Here is a 23,639-nt window from a genome sequence, read left to right on the forward strand (position 1 = left end):
TGGGGATGTTCCCAGTAAAGTCAGAAAACCAATTAACTGCAAACACCTATCATATTCAGAAAGTCTACCAAAGGCAGAATACTACGTATCTTCTCATTGTTCTGAAGTCGATGGAGTTACCTTGTTCCTTTTAGTATCTCTATGCTCACATGGTTTCATCCATTCTGACAATTGATACACCCATTAAAAAAGAAGAACAAATGAAAGGTTTCCACATTGAATTCACATTGACTTTTGTTCATTGTAGACATGATTAATGTTTCTCCAGGACAACATTCTTGACTCTCATAAAATGACCTCACAATAAACTTAAAAGTTTCACTACAAGAATATGAGTATCACCAACTTTATCATAGACTACTTGCTTATTAGAAGGTTATGGGTACATGTTCATCACTATTCATTGTGCAACATCTAAATATTATGAGACTATACAAATTCATAGTTCCACAACATAGTTCTAATGGATATACAAATCAAATAAAGGAATCCCTTAAGGCATTTTTTTCCTCCTCTTCTTCCTTACAGAAATGCTTTGCAAACACAAATCAGATAACTGACAATGAGGGACATAGTTTTGGGAGAATATTATAATCATAGCTACAATAATAGGACTGATATTTTACACACTTGCTTTCCTTTAGAGCTTCCTGATCATATTAAAATTTTCTCAGAGGCATATTTGTATTAACTTAAACATTAAAATTACCTTTCATGACTTCTAGAAGTTTGATGTTGTTCTTCAGGATGATGGACTTCCAAATTATAGCCTGAAACCAAGGTACCAAAAAACGAATGATATGGTATTGGAAATAGGCAAAATTCAGATTACTCTGAATTTTCACAGCAATGAACCTGATTTATTCATCCAATATTACTTGTTCTCTATTGAAATAAGAGATGATCGTCAGTAACCAAGAAACATTTTTCCCTTATATTGAGAAGCAAAAGAAAATTCACAGTGTTACCTATAGCAGTGAGGTTCCAGTAGGTCTCAAGCATCACATCTTTGTAGAGATTCTTCTGGGAAGGATCCAGCAAATTCCACTCTTCCTCAGTGAAGTCCACATGCACATCATCGAAACTCACTGCTTGCTAAAATATTCCGTACATGTGTACAACAGAAAGCATGATACTGACATCACTACAAAGTAAATGTATCCTTCCTAGACAATATATTCTTATAATTCATATGATTCCTCCACTTATTTTCTGACACACAAATTATAATATAATCACCATGTCAGTTTAGAAGAAACTTGAAAGATTGACACTTGGACCCTTGACACAGGGTTCAGCTGTGTCACTCGTGAACCCTTAGAATAGAATATAGCCTTGAAACACAAATGGCAATTGAGAGGTATATGCAGGGGGAAACAGATCAACTGTACTGAGCACACATCTGAAAAGCTGTATGAACACTTACTAACTACAAAGGTGATGAGAAAGCTGCATATATTTGCTCATGTCTTTAATCGCAGAGGTACAGGCAGGTGTATGTCGTTGAGCTGGATGCCAGCTCGGTCTATGCAATCAGTTTCAGGACAGCAAACTTTACATGTTAAGAACCTCACTCTGCCACAAAAATAAACCAGGTAACAAAAATGATAGAAGGAACTCACAGTTCTTTACTGAAGTTCCTACAAAGAATTATACATTCACTGCAGTTCTGTATTCATCTTGCATAAACATAAAATGAACCAGTTTAAACAGCAACATTAACTAAATTTTAATAAAAGGGAATGCATGTTTAAAGAGTTAAAAATTGATAGATGAAAATATTAACAATGTATATGTTTTTGTTTTTTTGTTTTTTGTTTTTTGTTTTTTCGAGACAGGGTTTCTCTGTGTTGCCCTGGCTGTCCTGGAGCTCATTCTGTAGACCAGGCTAGCCTCAAACTCAGAAATCTACTTGCCTCTGCCTCCCAAGTGCTGGGATTAAATGTGTGCACCACCACCGCCTGCAGTATGTATATGTTGACCAAAAATAAAGAATGTAGTTCAGGAGATATAGGTCAGGAGTTGAAAGATCTTGCTGGTCTTCCACATAATGGTGGTCAATTTCTAGCAGATACATGTGGACCAACATGTGTCCATTTCCTCACGATTAGAAGTTCTGAGGCCATCTTCTGACAACAGTAAAGGTGAGGCACACATGATATTCATATTCATGCACACAAACATAATACACTTGTTTATTCAAAAATTTCACAAGAAACATAAGAGTTAGGTAGAAAATCATACACCTGCAATTCAATGAATCTGAAGCATATGGTAATATTGATGACAGGAGCATAAGCCATCTGGAGAAACAGAATATAATCTATATATTAGGCTGAATTTTAAAATTAAATATATGGATGAAGATCAGCACAAAATCATGTGCTTATTGAACAAAAACATGTCAGGTGGCTTATGTGGTTTCCCTATCTACAATCAGAACAGGAAGGGCTTCAAAGAAAAATTTGGTCTAGAAAAACAAAAACAGAATGAATACAGTTAAAAATATAAAACCACAAGGTTTGCAAAATAGCATAGCATTGAACAGCAAATGTGTGCCCAGTATCTTATGTGATTGAGGGAGAGAGTCCAAATGGGGAATGTATGGGAGCATGAGAAGAAAGCTGAAAGATCAGATTCAACCACAACACTGGAGACACCCAGATCAAAATTTATCCTGTCTAAAAGAAATGCTGAAGCAGAGACTGAAGGAGTGCACAATGAAAACTCATTCAATTGGAGACAAACATGGACAAGCTTGAATCTATGACATTATTAAGGATACTCTGTGATGCTCGGACACAGGAGCCTTGCATAATTGTCCATTGAGATGCTCCACCCAGCAGCTGACTGCAGCAGAAGCAGAGATCCACAGTCAAACATTGCATAGACCTTGGTAACTCTGATGGAAGAGTTGGGGGAAAGGATTGAAGGCCCTGAACATGATAGGAACTCCACAGGAAGAACAACAGACTCAACTAACCTTGATCCTTGGGGACATTCAGAGACTGAGCCACAAACAATAACACACACAGGCTGGACAAAGGATCATGGCCCATAAGTAGCAGATGTGCAGCTCAGTCTTCATGATGGTCCTCCAACAACTGTAGCAGGAGCTGTCCCTAAAGCTGCTGTCTATCATTGTAATCTGTTCCCTTAACTGGGCTGCAACATCTGGCCTCAGTGGAGAGAATCCACCTAACCCAATAGAGACTTGATACACCATCATGGATACCCAGGGGCCCACACCCTCTCAAAGGACAAACAGAAGATACAGGAGGGACTCTGTAGAGGCAGGTGACCTAGAGCAGGGTCTCCACTAAGTTCATAGCCATTTTAATCGCAACAACTTGAAACTGAAAAGAATCCAGATGCCCCTTAACTAAAATAAGAATATAGAAAATGTGGTTCATTTACAAAATGAAACATTATTCAGCTATAAAATACAAGGACATCATGAATTTTTCAGGCAAATGGATACAGCTAGAAACTACCATCTGGATTGGGGTAACCCAGACCTAAAAGCACATGCATGTATGTATACACTTACAAGTCAATAGTAATCATAAAATATAGGAAACCCACACTACACTCCATAGACACAAAGAAACTAAACAAGAAAGAAGGCCCAAATGAGCACAGTTGAATATCACTCAGAAGGAGGAGTATAAAAGTCATAGGAGGCAGATGGATGAGAGAGAACTGCATTCGAGAGCAGATAAGAAGGGGAAATCGGGGAGAACCAGCAACAGGTGTGGTGAGAGACAAGAGAGGGCCAGAGGAAGAAAATGAATCAAAATCTGCAGCTGGCTGGGAGAAGGGGGTATATTTAGGATGTGCCAGAGACCATGAATTGGAGGGTGATAAGGAGACTATGGAGTTGATCTTAGCTGAGATGCATAGCAGTGAGATATGGATGCTGAAGAGGCCACATCCTGCAGTCAGGCAGGACCCCCAGTGGAAAGTTAAAGAAACCAACCAATCCAAAAACCTTTTTACCCAAAATTTGTCCTGTCCACAAGAATACAATCTACAACATAGATTCTGTCCAGCAGTAAAATAACCCTTTGATACCATGTTGTTGTTCTAACTTGCTACTCTGCTGCTGTGATTGAATCCTCTAAGCAAAACCGTCTCAGATAATAAGTGGTTGTTGTACATGATTCTGTCAGATCACAGCCCATCATTTTGAAAGCTTACATTAGAAACTGAAGGCAAAAAGCATGGACAAACACTGTTTGCTGGTTTGTTCTCTTGCTTGGTCACTGTCTCATGCTCAGCCTGCTCTCTCATCCAGCCCAGGACCACTTGCTTAGGGATATTGCCACCTTCAGTGGAAGAGTCTTCCTTTTATTGGTTTTTCGAGACAGGGGTTCTCTATGTAGCACTGGCTATCCTGGAACTCACTCTGTAGACCAGGCTGGCCACAAACTCAGAAATCCACCTGCCTCTGCCTCCCAAGTGATGGGATTAAAGGTGTACGCCATCATTGCCCGGCATAGAAGAGTCTTCCTAATCAATCACCAACACTATCTCTCACAGACATAGCAACCAGCCACCCTGATGAGGACTCACCCTCAATTGAGGTTCCTTCAGATGACTGTAGATCTGAAATGCTGAGAACCGTAAACAAGTATGACACAGATACAATAAAAATGAGGAAGTTGTTACAACACAAAAACAATGAGCTAACCATAACAATACAAAAGCTTCTGCCACACCATGAGGGACTTGGAGTTTTGGCTGAGCAAGGACAAAATAGGGAGGGCACCTGGCTCATAGCAGGGAAGGATACACTGGAATGGGGAGCTCAGAGGATGTGCTGACCTGGAGTGAGGCATCTTTAACTCTGGGTTTCCAGGCCATTGCTACCAAAGACAAGGCTAAAACAGCTAGAAGGTGGACAGAAAAGCAGATTGTCTCACAGACCCAGAAATGATCACTACAAAGGACAGGATCTCTGACCCAAGGAAGATCTGCTAAATTTGTTAGAATCTATGAAGAATGACATTCCATCTCATGACAACTCCAAGTTCAAAACTACAGAGTCACATATGAACTGGGCAGAGGGTAGTTCAGGAAGTGGGAAATGAGGTCTTTGTCTTTCTATCTTGTAAAACAAGGTAGGCAGAGCCTACTTTTGCCCTGGATGCTGTCTCGAAGAACTCTCTGTCATGGACTAGTCAATGGGTCTAGGTCCTGTTGTTAAGAAGGATTTAACCCAAGGTGTGGGGCTGGTAACTAAATCAATTAGGATGGAGTCTGCCTGATTTCCTCAGTGAGAGAATATCAAAGTGCCACACACAAAATAGCCACAAGGGGGTGGTAAAGGCTACCCAGCAGATTCCTTCACTTGTACAGAGGAGAAAATGAAGATAGGAAAGTAGCTGTGAGCCCTGCAGCAGGGTTCCAAGTCTGCTCTAACCTTCCCAGAAATTAAGACCATGGACACACCATCCCCTACACCAGGCTCTGAAACATCTTCCAAGCCCTTTGTGGCTTCAACTCTCCAAGGCATCCACTACACTGTGCTTCCACATTCACTTTAGTCATCTCCCTCTACAAATAATCAAGAAAAATCCATAAACCAAGGCAGACAGACACAAAGCTGACAGATAATCCACTGACACAAAGAACAGTGACACATCAGCCTTCAGTTGGGATTCCTGAGGGTTTCAGGATTCCAGTCCATGCACCAAGATGTTGTTCCCAAGTCACTGGCACCCCAAAGACCACCAGGAACCTATTGCAATGCAAATACACAAAGGTCTGTACTATGAGCTCAGTAACAAGGATTCTCCACAGTCAATCTCATATCAGGCCCAAACTGAGAGACTAAGTCTAGGATTGCTGGATATGAATTGTAGTTACAGGAAGCTTGGGGCATTAACATACAGGTCAGCAATATTTTTAGAAACAGCATGTCTGGCATAATTTTCAGGAATCAAACAAAGGGTCAAAACCATCTGACAACTATCATGGGTAGGCTAAGTTTTTTTTTTCTGTTTAAGGTTTATTTGTTATCTATATGTACTGAAACCCTGCTGTTGTATATTTACTTGCTGTTGATAAGTGGGTCTTGTCATAGGATGTCTGCTCAAGTGGACTTTGTGCAATCTCAAAAAATGTGCATGCCTCCTAAAGATACTGCAGACCATCCCCACTTGCCTTTCCTTTCCTGCCTCACCCCTGTATCATAGTCCCCACTTGCACAGACAGTTCCTGTTCACCTACATGCCATGCCTGAAAAAACACAAGGTAAACTTTCTATATACCTACCACAATATTTGTTATCCTGAGTGCAATTTTCACAATTTTACTGTACTAAACAACAGAAGCAGGCTAACCTTGCTTATAACAAAGTGTCCTTGTAGATTACTAAGATCATCTCTTCCTGCAAACCTCTTCTCCCAGCTTTCAACATTAGCAAGCAATGATTCCTCTTGAACATAACAAACAGGTCAGTAAAAGAGGCCACACTCAGCCAATGCTCTCTGCAAATCCATACTTTAAACAGTAACCCAGGAGCCAAATTCCCACCAAAACAAGACAAATCCAAAAATCATTACCTAAATCAATAATCACTTCAAACCCAGAAGCCTAGACAGCACCATAGGAATATAATAAATAACAATCAGGAACATTTGTCACCAAGAAATCCAAACTATCCTATCACAGCAGGTCCTGAGAAATTAAAAATTGCAACAGATATGGTACAAAAGAGGTTTTTAGGGGAAGGGATAGAGATGCACAAGAGGACCTGCAGACAGGCAGACAGACAGGGAGCAGAGAGAGAGAGAGACCTGAGAGTAGACAAGGAGAATAGAGAAGGGCATGTGCAGAGAACAGAGACAGGGAACAGAGAGAGCTGTGTAGCTGGTGGTCCGTGTATGTAAAGCACACGTGACAACAGCAGCAGGTGATGGAGGCAGGGAATGACTTAAGCAGTTGCTAAGTCCCTGAGAGCAGAGCATTGAAATTACCTGTGCACTGACAACTACAGAGACAAGGTTCACCCAGGGAACAAGAAAGGAAGAGAGAGTCTCAAACATTAAAGATGAATAAAACAAAACAGATACATTGGTGAAAAAATGTGGATACTAAAAGTTTTCTGGCAGTAAACAACCAGGAATTCTGCAACATATGTGAAGGGAAAACTACAGATTACTGGAATAGAGGAAGAAGAATATCAGCCCAAAGATCTAGAAAATATTTTCAATGAAATCATAAAGGAAACATTTCTTAAACCAAAGATGCCTGTTAATGTACAAGAAGAATGCAAAACACCCAACAGACTGGAGAAAAAAAAGTCCCTTTACCACATAATAATCAAACACTAAACGTAAAAAATAAAGCAATATAAAAAACTGCAACAGAAAAAGATTAACAAAAACTAAACAAAACAAAAACAAGTAATGTATGAAAGCAGATCTGTTAGATTTATGCCTGTCTTCATTAAAAACAGGTTTTTTGTTTTGTTTTCTTTTTGAGACAGGGTTTCTCTGTGTAGCCCTGGCTGTCCTGGAACTCACTCTGTAGACCAGGCTGGCCTCGAACTCAGAAATCTGCCTGCCTCTGATTCCCAAGTGCTGGGATTAAAGGCGTGAGCCACCACTTCCCAGCTATGCCTGTCTTCCTAATGTATAAAAGACAAAAGGGTTTGGACACATGTGCTACAGAGTCAGAGAAACCACCCTTGTTTCTAAAAGAAAGCAACTGGTCCAGCTGGGCGATGGTGGCACATGCCTTTAATCCCAGCACTTCAGACGGAGAGACAGGCAGATTTCTGAGTTCGAGGCCAGCCGGGTCTATAGAGTGAGTTCCAGGACAGCCAGGACTACACAGAGAAACACTGTCTCCAAAAAAAACAAAAAACAAGGAAAGAAATAAACTGGTCCAAATGTTTTATGCAGATTCAGAATCAGCCATGATAGTGACATTACTCAGAGGTCACCTCCTGATCTAACACGTGAGGGGCATCACCAGAGACCTCACAGATGGCCACATCTGGCTGATGCTTCCCATGCAGCCCCAGAGAGGACCCAGCTCCCACTGCTCAGCCGCCTGCCCCTACCCATTGTGGGCAGTGATCCTGGGCTCACCATGACTTGATTTCAGAGTTTCCCTGAGGTCTCCACACAGCACCCGACACACAGCTCAAAGCAGGGCACAGATGACCATTCAAACCTGCACAGCCACTGCAAATTTGCAGAATGGCACCCAGAAGAACCCGCCTCCTTGTCTGATTGGCAGGTTTGCCTGGGAGCCTTGATTGGCCAGTGAGTCTTACCACTCCTCAAGGTTAAAGTGTGCTTCAGACCAAGGTCAGACCTTTTCCAGATCTCAGGAGGGGTTTGTATTCCATTAGCATTTGTTTCTGTCTTCAAAGAGGAATCTCACCCCACCCAGCCCTGGGGGAGAACCCACCTTTCCAGCTCTGGCTGTTCAGCTGCCTGCTCTTCCCCTCTGAGAGCAATGATCCTGCACTTACCAGGACCTGACTCCAGACCTTACCTGAGCTTTCCTTACAGCACTTGCCTTTTTCTTCCTGTAATCCAGGTGAACAGCTTCCATAGCCCATTACTCAAGGTGCAGTGGAGGTATCAATCTGACCCAAAAGAGGAAGGATGACCTGGTTATTTCTTAGCATTCTGTCTAAACTCCACCCCAGTTACATGGCAACAGCCAGTTATGCTCCTCCCCACAGTTACCTGGCAACAGCTGGGTAGGACTGACCCCCTGTAAAAGTGGCTGCTTGCTACTTCCCTCTTTTGATCTCTTGATCTCTTGCTCTCTCTTACTCTGGCCCTCTTAGGCTCTTCCCTTCCCCCCTCTCTCCACATGTTCATGCCTGGCCTCTACTTCTCTACTCCCTTCCTTTCTCTGCTTTTCCCTGCCTCTACTACCCTCTTAATTCCCCTCCCCATGTCCTGAGTAAACTATATTCTATACTATGATGTCTTTTTTTTTGTTTTTTTTTTTTTTGGTTTTTAAAGACAGGGTTTCTCTGTGTAGCCCTGGCTGTCCTGGAACTCACTTTGTAGACCAGGCTGGCCTCGAACTCAGAAATCCACCTGCCTCTGCCTCCCAAGTACTGGGATTAAAGGCGTGCACCACCACCGCCTGGCTACTATAATGTCTTGTGGCCGGTTGCTACTGGGGAAGAGCTGTCTCAGCATGAGGCATGGTCCCTCCAGGAGAAGAAATATCTCAGCAGGAGGCATGAGCCTGCTGAGCCATCCCCTTCCCCCACAGCTTCTCACACAGCAGTAGAATGCATTCCATCTGTCTTTAAAGAGAGGTAACTATGGGGAGGAGCATACCTGTCTGTCACCAGATAACTGTGAGGTGGAGTTTTAGACAGAATGCTAACACCATTAACATTAAAGAGGAATTTTAGTAAACAAGAGTCTAGTTTTGTGGCTTCATGCTGGGCTCAGGGAAACTGCAGCTTCCTTTCACCAGATGACAGGTATCAATCAACCCTGGAGAAAATCCAGAATCCTAAGGGAAACACAGTTGAGCACTATTGGTAGCCAGCACATCTTCATCAGTGGCAAAGTGAAGAAAAACAACAGTTGGATTAGTACAGGTTCTCTAGACAAACAAAGTTCAAATCATAGAGAGAATGAATCTTTGTATACAAAGATGTTATTTAGTAGAATGTCCCAATAAAGGCTTTTAGACAAAGTAAATTAGAAAAATCAAGGGATGGTTGATTTCATGCAGCAGGATATTACATCTGATCTTCAGTGTATACCACAATTCTGAAGAATTAAGTATTTACTAATACCAGTTTTAAAAAGCAAATAAACAAACAAAACACCTTTGTTTTGTCAAAAAATAGAGCAAGTACAAAAAAACAAAACACCATCCTGTTCAATGTCCTTTATATATGTAGGTTGTCAAAAGAATCTGTAGCCCAGATTAAAGGTGGATCTGAACATCTCAAAACAGCAAGGTTAATAAAGGGTTTCTCACTTCAAAAGTTGTAATTAAGAAATATGTCCCTGAGCAAGCAGGATTTGATTTAGGATTAGGGGATTAGAGAGTCATGGTTAGGATTAGGATAAGGGTTTTTAGAATTAGGTTTAGGAGGTTAGGAAATTCAAAGGTGAGGGTTAGGATAGGGTTAGGCTCAGGTTTAAGGTTAAGGTGACCACCATTATTCTTGATGCCCCTACTATGTCAATATTATCCCTATTACACAAAGAAGAAATATCAGGCCTACAAGGTAGTCATTTTGTATCTTAATGATTTGTTTTATTCTTATTTTGATAGCTTCTCTCTTACTTAGAGAAAGGCTTCTCAAAAGAACCAAAAGTTTTTCCAGCCATTTGCCTCAAAAACTAGCATACTAACAAAGGAAGCAAAGACTTTGATATTCACAGAACCCCACAGATAATCAAAGGATAAGTTGCCAAGAGCTGCACAGCCTGCTGCCAGCAAAGAACATTTATGCTGCCCTATGCTGGGTCTCACTGTCAGCTATTGCTGCAGTTAATTTTCCTCTGAGATAAAATGCCCTCAGTACTCTTCTGCTCTAGACATGTCTGGTTTACTTTCTTCCCTACCTGAAAATATACTTATTAAAGATTTCTATGTGAAGTTTTCACTTGACAATGAAAATTCTGAAACAGGAATCCCAGATAAGCAATAGACACAAATTCATGGCTCATTAAAATTGACTTTTTATTAATTACATGTAGAATATACACATGAGAAATGGTTGTTTGTTATTCACATGATGTACTTAATAGCAAATGAATTACAAGTAAATTAAACTTGTTAACTTGACCCTGGTTCAATTTGTTCGCAATGAAAATAAACTTAAAAAATGATATGAAAGGGCAAAATATATTTAATCAATATATCCAAACAGGTGCAATAAATATAAAATGATAATATGGGACTGACTCTTTTCTTGGAATAGGTAACATGTTTTAAAGAGTTTACTACTCCTAGACCAGAAGATGTTATTAATATTAGACATTCTCCTCACTCATACAAGACTAACACATCTATGACTTTATTATGATATATACATATTTTAAATTTTATGCAGGCATAAACGTGTTAACTACTAAGGTAATGTAAATTTGTCTCCAGATGTACTGAGTAAAGTATTTTTAATGTGACTGATTGCAGGATGTATACAGTCTCATAAGAAACACTTTGTCAATTTTCTGTATGTAAAACCAATTAGTTCACCATTATCCTAGGGTCAATTATGATAATTTTGAAATGTGGTGCCACTGAGAACTTAGAAAGAGAGGATAATTTGCTTCTATCCCAACCCTGAATAAATATTCTCACAATAGATTGTAAATTTTTTGTTAAGCCTATTATATGCTATGGTATTAACATTTATAAAATGTTAGAATGATCTAAAGATGTAAATGGTTTCAATAAAGAAAAAACAGCATACAAAAGCCTTTGGAAAAGAAAGCATACAAAGCCTTTGGAAGTTCTGAAGAAATAAATGAGGTATTTAAGGCACTTAGATCATAAAAGTTTTGGGAAATACCTATGGGATTAAAGTATTTGTCTTCAGATCAACATTTATGACAAACTGGCTGTCATCTAAGTTTAATCATATCCTGTATCCAGTCTACACTGAAGAGAGTCAAAACACAGGGATGATTCCCTCAGAGCTTCTATGGGAAGTCACACTCAGCCCAAGCAAGGATATGGAGTAATGTTCACTAAAAGAGAAATAGTACAAAGGAAAGCTTGAAGATACAACGATTCTTCAGAAGATCAAGTGATAACATAGACAAGAAATTTCAACAGACCTTAATAGAAGATCAACAGAAGTTGATTTTGCTAAACATGTAATCTTAAGCAGGCATGTGTAGACTATGATCACTTTCAAACTGCAGTGTGTCTCTTTAGTAATTCAAGGGACAAACGTCCTCAAAACTTGTTTGATCTTGTGAAATGTTATGTAGAAAATAAATTCTCACTCTTGATTCTCTTTGTCATATATAGACATATCTCAATATCCCACATGAAAGGAAAGCCCTTTGCTTACGTCAGCATGCCAGGGTCTACATACAACTGAGGAAAACTGAACAACATTATTAAATACTGAGGCCAAATACAAATCAATGGTAATCAATAATCAACACCAATAAATAATCAATAATTGATTCCGATCAATGACCAATGGTAATCAATAACCAATAGCGATCAATAATCAACACCAATCAATAATCAATAGTTGATGCTGATCAATAACCAATGCTGATAAATAATCAATAGTAATCAATAATCAACAGCAATCAATATTTATCAAATATAGAACACCATCTCTCTATCAAAGAGAACTTCTCACTAATAGACTGTGTCCTTCACTACAGTAACCATGCATGATCGCTGATTTAAATGTGATGTAGGAGCAGCAGGTACCTGCTCTTCATGCAGGGCTCTGATGAAGCAAACCGCTGGCTCAAGTTGTATCCTTTTGTGAAGGGCTATGGAATATTGTCCAGCTCATAATAGATGCACATTTCACCTTATAAAACATAACCCATGTTAAAAATGATGCTAGGAGTATTTCCTCAAAATTTAATTCTTCATATATCACACAAGATTGTAATAGAAGAGAATCAGTGGTTGAATCTAAACTTATAAGAGGTTGTCCAAAATTCCTCAATTTTTTTCACCAAACTACTGGCCTTATAAAAATGTCAAAAATATCGGTCTTCTAACACCCAATACAAAGCATGACATTGGTTTTTAGGTGGGACTCTTGCCTATTTTCTTCCTATAAGAAGCATAATATTGCCCTAATTTGTGGGGCACTGAGCTATGAGAGACAGCTGGGTGCCTGGTTGAATAAGCTTTGAACCCCAGAGAATCCCCTGGGAAAAAAGGCAGTCAGCTTTCCACCTGTGCTCCTGGCTCTCTCAGCTGCAGCCCTCCACTGCCCCTCCCACAGAGAGAGGTCTATGGCCATTGGTCAGGTAGGAATAATGCCTCAGGCTCTCCCCACATGCAGATGAAGCATCCCCAAGTTCTCAGACCAAGCCAGTAGGGGTTAGCTTAACCCACCCCAAACAGTATATATTGAGCCTCATTCAGAAGTAAAGTGAGTGAAAGAATCATCCCATTGTCTGAGAGCTTCTGTCACGGATCCACCACTCTTCACAGTGGTGTCTCACAGGGCACCTCACTGGCTCAGTGAGAGCTGTTAACACTGTGCTAGATATCTGTTCTTTTCCCCACAACCTGGCTGGCACCTCCTGACTTAGCAAAGGGCTGTGACAATTCAGAAGATGCCAGCTCTCCCAAAACGCCTTCAGGATTATCCCCTCTCTACTGCAGAGACTTGGTGGGAGGCTGTGACAGAGGCAGCAGTGGACCTTCCCTGCTTGCACTCCACCCTGTACCCCCTGTAGGCAGAGGCATCTACAGAGACCTGTCCTCATCCAAGCTGGAGATGCTGGTGGAACCCATCCTGAGCCGCTCCCCACACTAATTATATTCTTAACTAAGTCCTGAATAGAAATTATAATGGTCCTAACAGTCTGGCTTTTGTGTATTGTGGATGTTACCTAACAGAATCCTTCCATGTGTGCTGCCTTCCATGACTGTCTTATTTGAAGAATCTTTTGTCATCTCTTTTGTTTTATTTTGTCCCCTTAAAAGGACTCTTCTCTGAGGCACCATAACTGCTGCTCTTTCTATATAACCCCTTTGGTCAGTTTAACAATGTAAAAGGATCCATTGTACAAACACCAAAAAGGACAGATATCCTCTCAAAGGTGACTGCAGTGCCAGCCCACTCATATTCATCTTGTCCAGCATCACCAGTGATGGTTTCATGGAAAGACAGGAGAATTTGTGAGAAACCTGAAGAATGGGAAAGGCTAAACAAAGGAATGTAAAACACACTGACATTTTTCCTACTGGGCCACTAAGGGTGGCAGCTTTGGTGTGGGTCTTCTTTATTCTTGGGTGGTTGTTAGCCACCAACCAGTGAGGACAAAGGGAACAGCCATGGCAATCTGGCTTGAGATGGCTGTATTATAAAATTAACTCCGGAGACCAGCACAGTGAGTCAGTTCTACTTTATTGTTCCAGAAATAAGGTATATGAGGGCTTTTATGGGTACAGGTGGAAAGGATTAATTGGTCATAATAGTATATCCAAGTATCATGTGGGCAGGGAAGCCATAATGGGACTTGTGTGCTGAATTTAAGTAGCTCACACAGGGACAATCTTTTGATAAGTACATCCACCCGTGTTCAGGGACAATGTCTAGATACATTGAGGCAGAGAAATGGAAGCCCTAAAAAAATAAATAAATAAATAAATAAATAGATAAAAGAAATGGAAACCCTAATAAAAATAAATACATAAATAAATAATAAAAGAAAGGAATGGAAGCCCTAAATAAAAATAAATAAATAAATAAATAAATAAATAAATAAATAAATAAAAGAAAGAAAGAAATGGAATCCGTAAAAAATAAATATATAAATATATAAATAAATAAGTAATAGAAAGAAATGGAAGCCCTATAAAAATAAATAAATAAATAAATAAATAATAAACAAAAGAAAGAAATTGAAGCCCTTCTGATAAAGGGAGTCCTCCATTTTGAGCTGAGTTTCACTCAGATTTGGGGGACTGTGACCTTCACACAGGTTTCCAACAGCCTTGATTCCTGAAACCATGGATCTTGGCTGTAAGCAGAACTGTACCAACTATTGGAAGCTGATTCAAAATACATACAGCCTAGGACCCTGCCCAGCTCTCCAGGTGGATGTCCCATAATTGGCTGTGTAAAAGTGTCTTCTAAAGGTCATTGTATTTTGTTATCAGTTCAGCACCTTCAGGGTAACAAGGACTATGGTATTAATGGTAATTAATACCATTATAATTTATGATCATTGGCCCACTGTCTCACTTCTCTGCTGTGAAATGAGTTCCTTGGTCAGAAGCAATACTGTGTAGAATGCCATTGTGGTGAATGAGGCACTAGGTATGTCCATGGATCATGGACTTGGCAGAAGCCATGTGTGCATGAAAGTCAAAATCATAAACAGAATATGTATCTATTCCAGGAAGTAGAAAGCTTTGTTCTTTGTCCAAGAGAAATGATCTGATGTAGTCAACCTGTCACCAAGTCACTGGCTGGTCAACCCAGGATATAGTTCCATATCTAGGGCTCAGTGTTGGTCTCTACTGCTGGTAGATCTGGAACTCACCAGCAGATGTGGCCATGTCAGGCTTGGTGAGAGGATGACTCTACTGTTGTGTCCATGAATAAACCCCACTGCGTCCACCATGGCCACTATGTTCATGGTCCCATTGGAAAATGACAGATACAGCTGAGGACATGGCTGACTTCTCACAGAATAGATCACCCTAACTACTTGGTTACTGAGTGTATACTCAGCTGAACTTAACTTTTGATCAGCATTTACATGGGACACTGTCAATTACTGATTATCATGACTATTGATCACTTTTGGTTATTGACTAGTCTTAATTATTGACCATTGATTAGTATTGATTATTGATTAACATGATGACTAATCGTTATTCCATCACCTTTATCCACCTGCCTCTCCCTCACAAATGCTGGGATTAAAAGTGTGCGCCACCAGTTATTGATCATCATTGGTTATCAATTATTATTAATAATTATGGATTACCATTTATTGATTATTGATCAGCATTGATAATTATTCCATCACTATCCTCCCCCGCCTCTGTGTCCATATCGATAATTATTGATTACCATCTATTGATTATTGATTATAGATCAGCATTGATTATTGATTGTTATTCTATCACCATCATCCCCCTGCCTCTGCCTCCCAAGTACTTGGATTAAAGGCATGTGCCACCACTGCTGGGCTTCTTTGATCATTTTGAGAGATCTATCCACATACTTCTTCCTTTTATGTCTCTCTCAATAATATTCTAATCGTTCTGTCTCCAAGTCTCTGACAGTTAAGCCATCCCACTGTTTATAGCTGATGATTCAATGAATAATCACACATTTTCAAACAAATGCATGAGCATGACTACTGCATGAAGCTCTGAACTGTGGTGATTTCCCTTTACTGGTGTCTTTCAGGATTGTCCCAGAAACATGTTTTCATGCTGCAGTTGTTCACTTTTGGATGGGGCCTGCATAACAGGCAGAACCCTTAGTAAAGCAGGACCTAGTTATTTCTTCCTTTGTCACTTGATGATAGGGCTTGTACCAGGAAGTACTAGGTGCATGTACAATACCAGAGGCATTGTACAGGAATAGAAACTACAGGCTCTTGGGTAACTCAGGTACCTAGCATCAGTTTCCAAGTTGCCCCCTCCTCAGCAAAGCCCAAGCCTAGCTCCACTCTCTAGGAAAATCCCAAACAAGACTAGAGTTTTGAAGCTACACCCTCAACTATACCGGGGTCTCCAGGTTATTTCTCTAACAAACCTGCACCTCGGGTTACAAGTCCATACCTAATAACTACCAATGCCAAAGAGAAGTGAAGTTTTGATGTGACTCCCAGCACCAGCCAATTATCTTAAAGGTCACAGCAGCTTTCCATGTACATGCTTCCATACATACTCCCCACTTGCTGCTTACAATAAATCCTTTCCACATACACATTTGGGGCTCCACCATCACCAAAAGAGTCTTGGCTGATGCTGGTGAATTGAGGATGGGGCAAGCTAGCTCAAATAGAATAAAGACCCTGCTGGGAGTTGCATCAGATCAGCTCCTGTGTGTGTCTTTTTGGGGATCACTAACATTTCCCTGGCATGACATGTTCAATTTCTAGTAAGATGGGATAGCAGGCCAAGATATTTCTTTTCAAGGGAAGATAGTTGGATAGAGTTGATGGTAGAGACTTGCTCCAATATTCAAAATCTATGATTCACAATAAACACCTGCCAAAGGCTCCAAACAACATTCTTTCAGCACTGAGCAGCAGAGAAAGGATTGGGTGCTCAAAGCAATATTCAATTACATACAAAGGCAAGCCTCAGCTACAGGCAACATTCCTATGAACAGCAATAAATAATAAGCAGAAGTTTAAAAAATGGAAAATTATTTTTAAAAAAATATTTATTTATTTATTTTATGTATGAGTACACTGTTCCTGTCTTCTGACACACCAGAAGAGGGTATTGGATCCCATTACAGATGGTTGTGAGCCACCATGTGGTTGCTGGGATTGAACTCAGGACCTCTGGAAGAGCAGTCAATGCTCTTAACCACTGAGCCATCTCTCCAGCCTGGAAAGAACTTCTTAATGACTTGGGATTGAAGGGGAATGAGAACCAACAAGAGAGTATAGCAGTGTTGCATTTGAAATCAATAATTGACTTTTAAAACAAATATATGTAGAATGAATTTGGTAGCACTCATTCTGTTTCTATTTTGTGGAATAGTCCAAGGTGTATTGGTTTTAGCTCTTCTTCGAAGGTCTGGTAGCATTCTGCACTAATACTACCTAGTCCTTGCCTTCTCTTGGACAGGATATTTATAATGCCTGCTTTGATTTCCTAAGGGGTTATACTACAGTTTAGATAATTTACCTGATCTTGATTTAATTTTGGATTATGGTATCTGTCTAGATCATTATCCTTTTCTCAAGCTACACATTTCATCTAGATTTTCCAGTTTATAGAAAGAACTAATATTTTTTTTAAAATTTCCTCAGTTTTTCTTGTTATGTCTCCCTTTTCTCTTCTGATGTTGTTAATTTTGATAATGTCTCTGTGCCCTCTGGTTAGTCTGGCTAAGTGTTTTTCTATCTTGTCGATTTTGTCAAAGAACCAGCTCTTGGTTTTGTTGAGTCTCTGTACTGTTCTCTTTGTGTCTGATTTGTTCATTTTTGCCTGTGGGGAGGTGGGCTGTGAGAAGTAGCTGGGTGCCTGGTAGAACATAAGCCTTGAACCCCAGACCTTTATTGGAAGGCAGGTGTTCTGCTCTGCTCCCAGGCCCTGGTTCTTTTCATTTAGCTTCAGCCCTCCAGAGCCCACAGAGAGGTCTATGGCCATCAGTCATGAGGAACAGTGCCTCAGGCTCTCCCACATGTAGATGAGGTATCTCCAACCTCTCAGACCAAGCCAATACGCATTATCTGTTGACTGACCATAACTCATCCCAAAAGTGTATATAAGGGCTCTATTCAGGGGAAATAAAGTGCACAAGAATCACCCTGGTGTCCAAGAGTTTCTGTCACAAGAGCTTGGGAAGAGATCTGCTCTCCCAGAACCTGCCTTGGACACCAAGCTGCCTCAGTGCCAGCTAGCCAGCTCCTGATCTTCCCAGCCTGGGCCAGCTCAGCTCAGCATGGAGACAGGTGCAGTGCCTGGGAGTGACTGGGCAGCAACAGTGGAAACTCAGCAGAGGCAGCAATCGAGGCAAGTGATCTCCCCTCCCTGCTCACACCCTGTCCTGAGCTGGGCCAGAGATTATGGTGGGACACCCTCTGGAACAAGGGACCCACATCTGCGTACTAGAAAAAGACTTTGAAAACATCTATGTGAAGATAATAGAGGCCCTTAAAGTGAAAATGACTAAATTAAAGAAATACAGTAAAACACAAACAATAATAAACACCTCAAAGACTGCCAGGAAAACCTAAACAAAAAAGAGGATAAAACCAACCAATCTTATAAATAAATCCAAGAAAAACAAACCAAGAGTAGAAGGAAACAAAAACTGTTGACTACCTAAAAGTGGAAAGAAAACAACAACAAAAACACAAACTGAGAGAATAATGGAAACAAAACCTTAGGATTGCAAAGAGGAACTACAGAGGAAAGACTCACAAACAGAATACAGAGATGGAAGACAAATTTCAAGCATTGAAGATACAATAGAAGGGATGGAAATATCACACAAAGGAAATGTTAAATCTAAAACTTCCTGACATAAAATATCCAGAAAATCTAGGACATTGTGAAAGGATAAAACATAAGGATACTAGGACTAGAGGAAGAATATTAGATCAAATTCTCAGAAAATATTGATGACAAAATTTTAGAAGAAAAATTTCCTAATGTAAGGAAGGAAGTGCTTATCACAGTAAAAGAATCATCAAAACACCAAACAGAATAGCCCTAAAATGAAGTCTCTTTCTTTTTAAAATTATCAAAATATCCAGTACAAGTAAAGAATACTAAAAGCTGCAGAGGTCAAAAGCCAAGAAACATATAAATGAAGATCTGTTAAAATTGCAGATGACATCTCACTGGAGTCTGTAAATGTCAGCAGGGCTTGGACATATATGCTGCACAAACTACAGATACCAAGATTATTATATGTAGAAAAAAGTGTAATTGTTATTAATGGAAAAAAATCAGATAGTCCATGTTAAAATCAAATTTAAACAATATCTATCTACACATACAAACTTACACAAAGTTATATACAAAGAATCCAACCCAAGGAAGTTAACAATACACATGAAAACACAGGTAGTAAATAATCTTGTATTATCTTCAAAAGAAAATAAAAGCACACAAATACCCCAACACCAGCACAAGCAGCAGCAGCAGCAACAACAACAAAATACAAGGAGTTAACAGTCACTGTTCATTGACTCTCTCAGTATCAATGACCACAGTTCACCAATAAAAAGACAAAGGCTAACAGAATTGATGCTAATAAAAATCTAACTTCAATTGCATAGAAGAAATATAGCTCAACATCAAGAATAAGCATTAATTCAAGGTAAATGGATGTAAAAAGATACTCCAAGCAGATGGACCAAAGGAGCAAGCTGGTGTGGCCATTTTAAAATACAGCAAAATAAATTTTAAACAAAGTTAATCAAAACAATTGGAGAAAAACACTACAAATTTCTTAAAGGAAAAAAATCACCAAAAATGACATTTTAAGTTTTAACATCTATGCCTTAAACTAATAATTGACGCTTGTCAAATTTTTGTTCTACATAATGAATAACCTTGAGTAACTCAATGTGTGTTGGGTAAGATCATACAAATTATTTGTAGTCACAGATTACTTTTGTGCACTGACAACTACAGAGACAAGGTCCTGTTCTGTGGAAGAGGAAAGGAAGAGAGAGTCTCAGACATTAAAGATGAATAGGACAAAACGGATATATTGGTCAAAACAATGTGAAATCAAAAAGTTTCCTGGCAATAAACAACCAGAAATTCTGCAACATATGAAAAGGGAAAAATTACAAATGACTGGAATAGAGGAAGAAGAATATCAGACCAAAGCTCTAGAAAATATTTTCAATGAAACAGTAAAGGAAAATTTTCCTAAACCAAAGAAGATGCCTGTTAATGTACAAGAAGCATCCAAAACACCCAATATACTGGGAGAAAAAAGTCCCTTTAACACATAATAATCAAACACTAAACGTAAAAAGTAAAGCAACATAAAAACTGCAACAGAAAAAAATTAACAAAAACAAAACAAAAACAAGTAATGTATGAAAGCAGATCTATGAGGTTTATGCCTGTCTTTCTAATGCATTGTATAAAAGACAAAAGGATTTGGACACATGTGCTGCAGAGTCAGAGAAACCACCCATGTTTCTACAAGAAAGCAACTGGTCCAAATGTTTTGGGCAGATTCAGAATCAGCCATGATAGTGAAGTTACTCTGAGGTCACCTCCTGATCTAACATGTGAGGAGCATCACCAGGGACCTCACAGGTGGTCACATCTGGCTGATGCTTCCCATGCAGCCCCAGAGAGGACCCAGCACCCCAGCTCCCACTGCTCAGCCACCTGCCCCTACCCATTGTGAGCAGTGAACCTGTGCTCACCATGACTCGATTTCAGAGCTTCCCTGAGGTCTCCACACAGCACCCACAGCAGGGCTCAGAGCAGGACACAGAGAGCCACTTAAGACTGCACAGAAACAGTGAACTTGCAGACTGGCATCCAGAATAATCCGCCTCCTTGTCGGATTGGCAGGTCTGCATGGAAGCATTGATTGGCCAGTGAGTCTTACCACTCCTCAAGGTTAAAGTGTGCTTTTGAACAGGAAAGAGAGCATTCAAACAAAGAAACAAAAGCAGACAATTAACTCACAGAGCTGAGAGCAGGTCACAGATGACCATTCAAGCCTGAACAGAAACATCAAACTTGCAGAATGATACCCGGAAGAACCCACCTCCTTGTCTGATTGGCAGGTCTGTCTGGAAGCCTTGATTGGCCAGTGAGTCTTACCACTCCTCAAGGTTAAAGTGTGCTTCCAGACCAGGGTCAGACCTTTTCCAGAGCTCAGGAGGGGTTTGCACTCCATTAGCATTTGTTTCTGTCTTCAAAGAGGAATCTCACCCCACCCAGCCCTGGGGAAGAACCCAGCATTGCAGCTCTGGCTGTTCAGCTGCCTGCTCCTCCCCTCTGAGAGCAATGATCCTGCCCTTACCAGGACCTGACTTCAGACCTTACCTGGAGTTCCAAACAATGTGGCCCTAATGTCAGTGAAGGAATGGGCTTGCTATCAAGTTGAGAGGAAGCAGCTAAAGAGCGAATGCCTTCTGTTGTAGTAATTATTTCAATTATTTCAAAGCAGCCACTGGTTAAGCCAACTGGCTAAGCTGCAGCATCTCTGTCCAACTCAGCCACCATATTGCACGGCCAGCCAGAAACCAGCAGCCAGAAACACCAGCCCTGTCCCCCACTGGACACCAGCGTGGGAGATGGCTCTTCCAATCTTCCACTCTGTCTCTGCAAGGCTGGACATTGCCCAGATCATCCCACAAACAACTTGGGCTCAGTACAAATGAGACTCTAATGCTTAGATTATCCAAAGGCTCATATATATATATATATATATATATATATATATATATATATATTAATGATCAATAACAAGATACCCTTACAATCAGAGGTGTAACCCAGTACCCAACATAGATATACCAACTACCTTTGACTGCTACAGACAAGCGAACATCAGCCTCCATGTCCCCTCTCTCATTCTCTGTCTCACCCTTAGCTCCTCCTTTTTCTTCTCCTCTCCCTCTCCTTCCTCCTCCCACCTCAGCTCCTCCCACAACCTTCTCCTTCCATGTCATTATAGAGGCTTGCAGTACAAGTCATGGATCAGATTAGAGCTGGGGCTTTTCAGCTCAAACATCTGGATTAAAGCTGTGTCTTCCACTATCAAAACTCAGATTAAAGTCACTTTGGGGTTTTGGTTAATTCCAGATGTAATAGAATTAAGAATCAAGACAGTGCTATGATTTTGTTGTTTACCAGAGTCTTATTTTGGAAATAATTTATTTCTAAAATAAATTATTAATTAAATAATTAAATAATTAAAGAATTCATTTCCAAAATAAATTACTAATTAAATACTTAAATGATTAAGTAATTAAATAATTTATTTTGGAAATAAATTATTAATTAAATAATTAATGAATTAAAGAATTCATTTCCAAAATAAATTACTAATTAAGTACTTAAATGATTAAGTAATTAAATAATTTATTTTCAAAATAAATTATTAATTAAATAATTAAATAATTCATTTCCAAAATAAATTATCAATTAAATAATTAAACAATTAAAGAATTAAAGAATTCATTTCCAAAATAAATTATCAATTAAATAATTAAATAATCTATTTCCAAAATAAATTATTAATTAAATAATTAAATAATTAAATAATTAAACAATCTATTTCTGAAATAAATTATTAATTAAATAATTAAATAATCTATTTCCAAAATAAAATATTAATTAAATAATTAATCTATTCCAAAATAAATTATTAATTAAATAATTAAATAATTTATTTCCAAAATGAATAATTGATTTCTTATTTGGAAACAGCTACAAAGTATCCGCACCCGAGCCCCTGCTCCTCCAGGCCTCACATTGTAACCTTTAAAAACTCTCCACTGGCTGCGAGCTGACGTCAGAAAAACATGGATGCAGTTGTCTATGCGTGTGATGACGTCACTGGGTTTATAATGTGGTGTGATTTTGTTATTTACCACAGTCTTATTTTGGAAATAACTTATTAAATAATTTATTAAATAATTAAATAATTTATTTCCAAAATAAATTATCAATTAAATAATTAAATAATTCATTTCCAAAATAAATTACTAATTAAACAATTAAACAATTAAATAATTAAATAATTCATTTTCAAAATAAATTAATTTAATAATTTAATAATTTAATAATTTATTTCCAAAATGAATTATCAATTAAATAATTAAATAATTAAATAATTTATTTCCAAAATAAATAATTGATTTCTTATTTGGAAAGAGCTATAAAGTATCCGCACCTGAGCCTCTGCTCCTCCAGGCCTCACATTGTAACCTTTTAAAACCGCGTTTGGTGGGAAGAAGCAAAGGCCCCGGGTTTTTAGTAGAGCGGGGGAAGTCGGTCCACGGGAAACCCTTGGTCTTCCTCGTGTGACGCTCTGGTCACCTGTGATCAGTGACGTGTCGCTGGCTGTCCTTGGGGTTTATGTCAGAGTGCCCATAGTACCATATGGCCAATTAGTAATCAATACCGATCGATAATTGATAATCAATACTGATCAATAACCAATAACGATCAATAACTGATGACAATCAGCAGTCGGTGCAAATCAATATGTCAGCAGTCGATGTCGATTAGTAATCAATACCATAATGTCGACCCTAATGAGAAACTTCCTG

At 39.3% G+C, this 23,639-nt stretch overlaps 1 protein-coding gene across 1 annotated transcript in view; it reads right to left on the reverse strand.

Annotated features, from left to right (window-relative positions):
- LOC143441085 (uncharacterized) overlaps nt 1-23,639 on the reverse strand; it is a 139,706-nt gene that overhangs the window by 1,555 nt on the left and 114,512 nt on the right. The window lies entirely within an intron of this gene.

This window comes from Arvicanthis niloticus (genome assembly GCF_011762505.2).
Source record: "Arvicanthis niloticus isolate mArvNil1 chromosome Y unlocalized genomic scaffold, mArvNil1.pat.X SUPER_Y_unloc_2, whole genome shotgun sequence".
NCBI classification, from domain to species: domain Eukaryota; kingdom Metazoa; phylum Chordata; class Mammalia; order Rodentia; family Muridae; genus Arvicanthis; species Arvicanthis niloticus.